General features: G+C 57.0%; 1 protein-coding gene across 1 annotated transcript in view; it reads left to right on the top strand.

Moving 5' to 3' along the window:
* The window catches only part of LOC102759115 (5'-AMP-activated protein kinase subunit gamma-2), a 70879-nt gene that overhangs the window by 6746 nt on the left and 57972 nt on the right, over positions 1 to 6161 (top strand). The window lies entirely within an intron of this gene.

Raw genomic sequence — 6161 nt, 5'->3', positions numbered from 1 at the left:
CCGCTGGGCTGAGCTGTAGCTGCCTGATGGCAGTGAGGCCGTGGCCTCCCGGCTTCCCGAGGAACAGCAGGGCGCGAGGCTGAGGGTGCCCTGTGCCGGCGGCCCAGCCCTTGCGCTGCCTGCCAGTGGGCCTGTGCTGTGTCTGATACTGGGAGGTGTGAGGGTCTCTCTTTCCCACAGGCTGAGTGTGTTTCAGAGAGAGTTCTACCGGGTCGTAAATATGTGTGGTCTGAGTGCAAACCATTCTCGATGGAGCACCGCGATCGGAGTGGGAAATAGACCAGGAAACTGAAGTGGACTTTCTCTTCTCATGTCTTAGCGCATCTCCTTGCTCCCCCGATTCTTCCTGGCGACTGGGAAGGTCCTACTCAGGGAGACAGTGATTTGGAAAACAGACTTGCCCTCAGGCACCTCAGGTCTGGGGTGGCCCTCCTTTACGTCCAACTCATTGGTACCGAAACCTGCCATCGGTGCAGTGTGAGCTGGGAGCTGGGCCATAGCACCCAATTCCGCCTCCTCGACTTACAAGGGAAGGGCGGCTGTCTCTCTTTCCTTTCTTTTCTTTCTTGGTGGTGTGGGTATTGTTCCTAGTACCCCGAAGTCATCCCCTGATTGCGGGGGGGGGGCGGGGGTAAACCGAAGTGTGAACGTACAGACATCACAGACATGGAGTCGGGAACTCTACTAGCACGGACCTTCCGATGCTGGAGGGAGCTTGCCCAGCCTCCTTGGCAGGGACCCCGAAATTCTCCAGAATTCCCCAGGTGCCGCCTCTCAGAGGAGGGGACCCGGCCGACAGCAGGGGGTCCTGCTTCTCAGCAGGGGCGCATCGTGCCTGTGGTGGGTGCAGAGCTAGGCTTCCCGGGGCCGCGTGACAAAGGACCCAGACTTCAGCATCAGAAGTGCGTTCCCTCGCGGTTCTCGAGGCCGAAGTTCCAGATCCAGGCGCCAGAGGGGCTGTGCTCCCTCTGGAGGGTCGAGAAAATGGTCTGTCCCCTGCCTGTCTCTGAGCTCCTGGTGTCGCCTGCAACCCCTGGGGTCCCTCCCATCGCTGCCTCTCGTCACATGGAGCTGTCCCTCTGTGTGTCTGTGTCCGAGAGCGTCTTTCCTCTTCTCATGAGGACGGCGGTAGAGCGGGTTGAGGGCCCACACTGCCCACGAGCTCATCTTCATTACATCGGCAACAACCCTATTTCCAAATGAGGCTCCTGGGAAGGTGTGAGTTTGGGGCGAACGCTTCAACCCAGCACACACGTTACCTAGGAAAAGCCACGATCCGCCGCCACACCCCCTGCTGGGTGCAGAGGCTGAGGTGACCGGTGCCCAGCCTGCTAACACAGGGTCCTTTCTGAAGGCAGGAAGGGGTCTGGGTGGCCTGGAGAGGCCGCAGGTGGGATGTTGGATGAAGAAGATGGACCGGACTTTCCGCGTCCTGGGAGACGGCAGTCCATGCTGCCTTGTGCGGGCTCGTTTAAGAGGCTCGCCGGCGTCCTTGGCCAGGAAATGCCCAGGTCAGAGGTCTGCCTGGAAGACGCTGCGGCTTAGTGTGGGCTGCTTGCTCAGGCGCTTCTCCGCCGCCCGGGGAGGCAGCTGGAGGCGGGCTCAGGACGGCTCTGGAGGACCAGCTGCTCTGAACACCGTTAGGCCAGGGTACTCCTGGCCCAGGACGCTGCCCGTGCTGCTGCGGGAACCTCTGAGCCCAAGACCAGACTTTCCCTAAATGGGAAACCGACCCTGCCCAGCCTGGTCGGGGTGAAGTGGGAAGGTCTCGCCTGGGTCCAGGGGGAGCATGCCCGCTTCACAGGGGGACCATCTGCTCCCGGCCACTTGGCTCCTTACCTGTGGGCATCACAGGGACAGGGAGTGGAGGGCGTGTAGTCTTTCTGCTCTTCCTCGTGTTTCCGTCAGCTCCTGGTTCAAGGCGCCCAGACTGTCTATCGCTCCCCACGGCCCCAGACTAACTCGCCGTGCTGAGCTTGGAGGTAACGTCACTTGTCTGTAAGGAGGGACTTTGTCAGGAGCAGCCCGAAGCCTGCTGCCTCCACCAGAGGGAGGCCCCGGAGACCTGTCCGTCACCAGGGCCCCGGGGGACGCGCCCGCCGGTGTGAGCACCTGCGCTCTTTTGCCGTCAGTGGACACATGGTGAAATGGCCCAGTCCTCCCTGCCTGTGCTGCTCGCTAGGAACCTTACAGCCAAGTCTGTACACGGGGCATTCTGGGATGTGTTTGTAGCCTTATTGCTGAATCCATTTTTGGTCGCTTATTTTCACGCCACTATTTTTTTTAAAGACAAAGACAGACAATTTTGTGGAAGGATTTGGGGGTATTTACAGAATTCAAAGAAGAGCTCGGGGTTCAGGGAGGGAAGGAAGCAGGAATTCATGAGGCCCAGAGAACTCCTTGTCTTTGTGTCTCCCCACTTTCCATTTTACACTCCTCACTCCTGGATGTCTGATGAGCCCGGTTAGGATCCCTGAATCAGTCAGTTGTTCAAGAAGGATTTAATTTATGTTACTAAACTGCTCCCTCGTCATTGACAATAATTATAATACTAAATATAGTAAACCTAGTAATCATAAATAATTATAAATGCCTATCACATGCATTCTAACTGCGTTGTAAGTGACTATTGTTTTAATGTTCATAAAAGGGTGGTGAAGTAATATTTTTACCATATTCATCAAAGTAGAAACTGAGGCACAGAGTGGATAAGTCATTGAGCAAAGATACCACAGCGGTAAGTGGCAGAACCAAGCTTTGAACTGAGGCCGTCTCACACCCAATCCACTTTATTTTAAACTTTTTTTGTTTTGTTTTGTTAATCCTCACCTGAGGATATTTCTCCATTCCTTATTTTTTTAGAGAGAGAGAGAGAGTAGAAGGGAGGGGGAGAGACTGAGGGAGAAATATAACATTGATGTGAGACACGTATCAGTTGGTTGACTCCCCCATGCACCCTGACAGGGGCTGGGGATTGAGCCTGCAACCAGGGTGTGCCCTTGACAGGACCCAAACCCGAGACCCTTTAGTTCTTGGGTGGACGCTCTAACCACTGAACAAACCAGCTAGGGCCCCGATCCACTCAACCCAGATGGGGAGGCTCCGGTTTAGAGGAGTGGGTTTTAGGAATGTTAAGCCAGTGATAGTACAATTAGCCATTTAGGGAGAAAAAACATAGAGGTGATTCCTCAGTCATTTGTTATATCAAAGTAACATCCATAAGGAACAAAGCTTAAATAAGAGAGAGAGAGAGAGAGGGAGGGAGAGAGAAACGTTGATGTAAGAGAGAGACACGATTAGTTGCCTCCCACACACCACTGAGAAACACCCTGTTCTTTCCCTTGAAGTCCCAATGACTGTAGGGCTGTGAGGAGCTGAGGACATGCTGCTTGTCCTGAAGGTCATAGGAGTGGACGCCTGGCTTTCGAATTCATTGACAAGCCATAAACCAGCTCGAGGCATCAGATGCCATCCTGATCTCTGTCCCTCATCCTCACACCCCTCCACGACCATTTACCCTGGATGCTACTCAAACACTTACCAGCCAGCGCGGCCCAGCACCTGGCCCTGGGGACCGAGTGGGGTTCTGGCCTGGGCACAGAGGTACCTTGTCCTGGAGGTTACCTTTCAGGTGAGCGTTTTGCCAGATGGTGGGGTTGATGGACGACCAGGAGGGACGGCCGGAGGCCTCTCGGCAGGCTGTGCACCAGCTGATTCAGAAGCATTTCGGTCGTTTAACGGGCCGGCCGCCCCGGCGCGCTGCCTCTGGGCCCGGCCTTGCTCACACATCCACCGTTGCTCTTGTTAGTGCCAGGCTCTTAGGAAAACCACAGCCCTCGCTTCCTCCTCTGAACAATTGTGACTGAGTCTCAGCAGGGACCTTGCTCTGCGCCTTTCCGGCAGGACCCTCAACCTCCTGGGCACTCGGTCTCCCAGGTAGGGCCCCTGCACCCAGGCCGAGGAGCAGCGGCCGGGCCAGGAGGCCTGGGCTGGGAGGGAATGGAGTGCAAACCACCCAGAAGGAAGAGAGCCGAGAGGCCGCTGCTGACCCCGCAAGGAGGGGACGGGCGTCTGGAAGTGACGTTTGTGTGGCCTCACTTCCTGCCTGCACACCGCCCTCCTGCTTTCCCACCTCAGTGTTCCTGCAGAATCCCTCCTTAACTGCTGCAGCAGAAGGAGCTGGGCTTCGATGCCTGCAGCTGTGCAGCCAGAGTGATGGGGGAGGGGGGGACAGGGGCCAGGTCTGCAGCCAGCGTTTCCCTCTCCAACCCCTCCCCAACCGTCACCGCTGGTGAGAATGAGGGCGGGTCTCCGGGTCCTTTCTGGAGTCTGGCTGATGTCAGGAGGGTCACGAGAACAAGGAGGTGAGAACATTTTAACACCTTAACATTTAAATGTTAAAATGTTCTGAGAACAAGGAGGTGAAACAGCCTGTGGTTGCCTCTCATCACAGTGCCTGAAGCCTGGCGTTCCCTGGGGGCTGCGCATCGAGTGTGAGGAGGCCCTGAGGCCCTGCCCTCAGCCGGGTAACCGGTCAGGAAAGAAAGGGCTACACGGACATTGCAGTCAGGTTGTCAGGCCAGGGCTAGTTGGGGAATCAGGCAAGATAAAGAATTGATTTCAGGCACTGCTACGTAGATCAGAAAAATACAGTCTCGTAATCCTTACAATAACGGATATTGGTTGACGTGTGTCCCCTCAAAAAAGACACGTTGAAGTCCTAACCCCCGGGGTCTCCGAATGTGGAGGGATCTGGAGATGAAGTCAGCTCAGGCCGGTGCAGGCCTGATGTGGTACGACTGGTGTTTAATGAGAAGGCGGCGACGTAAAGACAGAAACCTGGGAAGAATGCCATGTGACAGCACAGGTGGATTGGAGTGCTGTGTCTGCAAGCCAAGGGTGCCAGCAGCCACCAGAAGCTGGGAGAGACCAGACTCCCCTACAGACGGGCGTCACAGGGTATAAGCCCCGCCAGGCTCTGCAAACCTGTCTTTTCCTGGCTTTGTGGCTGAGTGACCACTAGGGAGCGACATCGCTTCACTGCTGAGCCTGATGCCGGCCACAGGCAGGCCCTGGTGGGGGTGGGGGTGGCAGAGAGGAGACTCATTCTCCCTGGATGGGATTCCAGCTTGGGATGTTTGCCTTCAATGTACCTCCCGAACAGAAGGCAGCCGATGTCACAGAGGAGGGCTGTCCCCGCACACGGAGCAGCCTGCCCAGGCCTTTCCCGGGGGAGTGGTCGCACGTTGAACACAGTGGTCCAGCCTCCGGGGCACAGCAGCGAGCGAGGATCCCTGCCCCTGTGGGTTACGTTCTAGGGAGGGGAGCTGTAAGAAATGCGTGTGGTGCACGGAACCATCTCGGGGTGAAGGGACAGGTGCTGCTTCAGGAGGCCTGGGGGTGGAGGCGTCGGAGCAGGGATGGGAGCAGGCCGGCGGGCGCTGCCGAGGGAATGACTGCACCTGGAGGCATTCGTGTGGCTGCTGTGCTGCAAGAGCGCAGAGATGGGGTGGGGGGCCCAGAGGGGGCCGCCAGAGAGACCTGAGGATCCGCTGTGGTGGTCTCCTGCCTCCTTTGCGACCCCCAGGCCCCGCCTTCGCCAGAACGCCTTGCCTGACAGGCTTGCCGCGAGCTCCATTACTCCAGGTGTCTGCGCAGTCTGTGTGTCCCCGTGACTGCGCGTGTGACTTCTGTCTTTTGGAAGATGGGGTGTCTGAGGTTTCAGGGGCCTGCCCTGCGTTCCCTAGCTCTCCGAGGCCCTCCCCAGTGCCAGCCAGAGCCCCATGCCACCCAACCCCAGGTGTGAGCGTGGCTGAGGTCAGGGCCAGCTGAGTGCTCTGGAGGTGTGTGTGCATCTGGATGAAATGAGAGTGATTGGAACTTGTGAAGAAAGGGCTGGCCCTCATCACCATCTCTGTGCAGGGGGACAAAGTGATTTGGGGGACACTGGAGCTCCCCCTGTCTTCTTCCTCTTATGGGCGCCTTCTCTCTCTCACATCAACGTTTCTCTCTCCCGTCCTCTCTCTGAAATCAATAAAAGCATATCCTCAGGTGAGGATTCTGAAAAACCAGATGCCACAGATATTTTTGGAAGCAGTTTTCTTCCCAGAACCGCCGTCAGGTGGCAACGGCTCCCAGGGCTGCGATGGTGGCAGTGCGCC

Source organism: Myotis davidii, unplaced genomic scaffold, assembly GCF_000327345.1.
Source record: "Myotis davidii unplaced genomic scaffold, ASM32734v1 scaffold762, whole genome shotgun sequence".
Taxonomy (NCBI): domain Eukaryota; kingdom Metazoa; phylum Chordata; class Mammalia; order Chiroptera; family Vespertilionidae; genus Myotis; species Myotis davidii.
The sequence above is the reverse complement of the archived record's forward strand: the minus strand, read 5'-3'. Positions and strand labels throughout refer to the sequence as shown.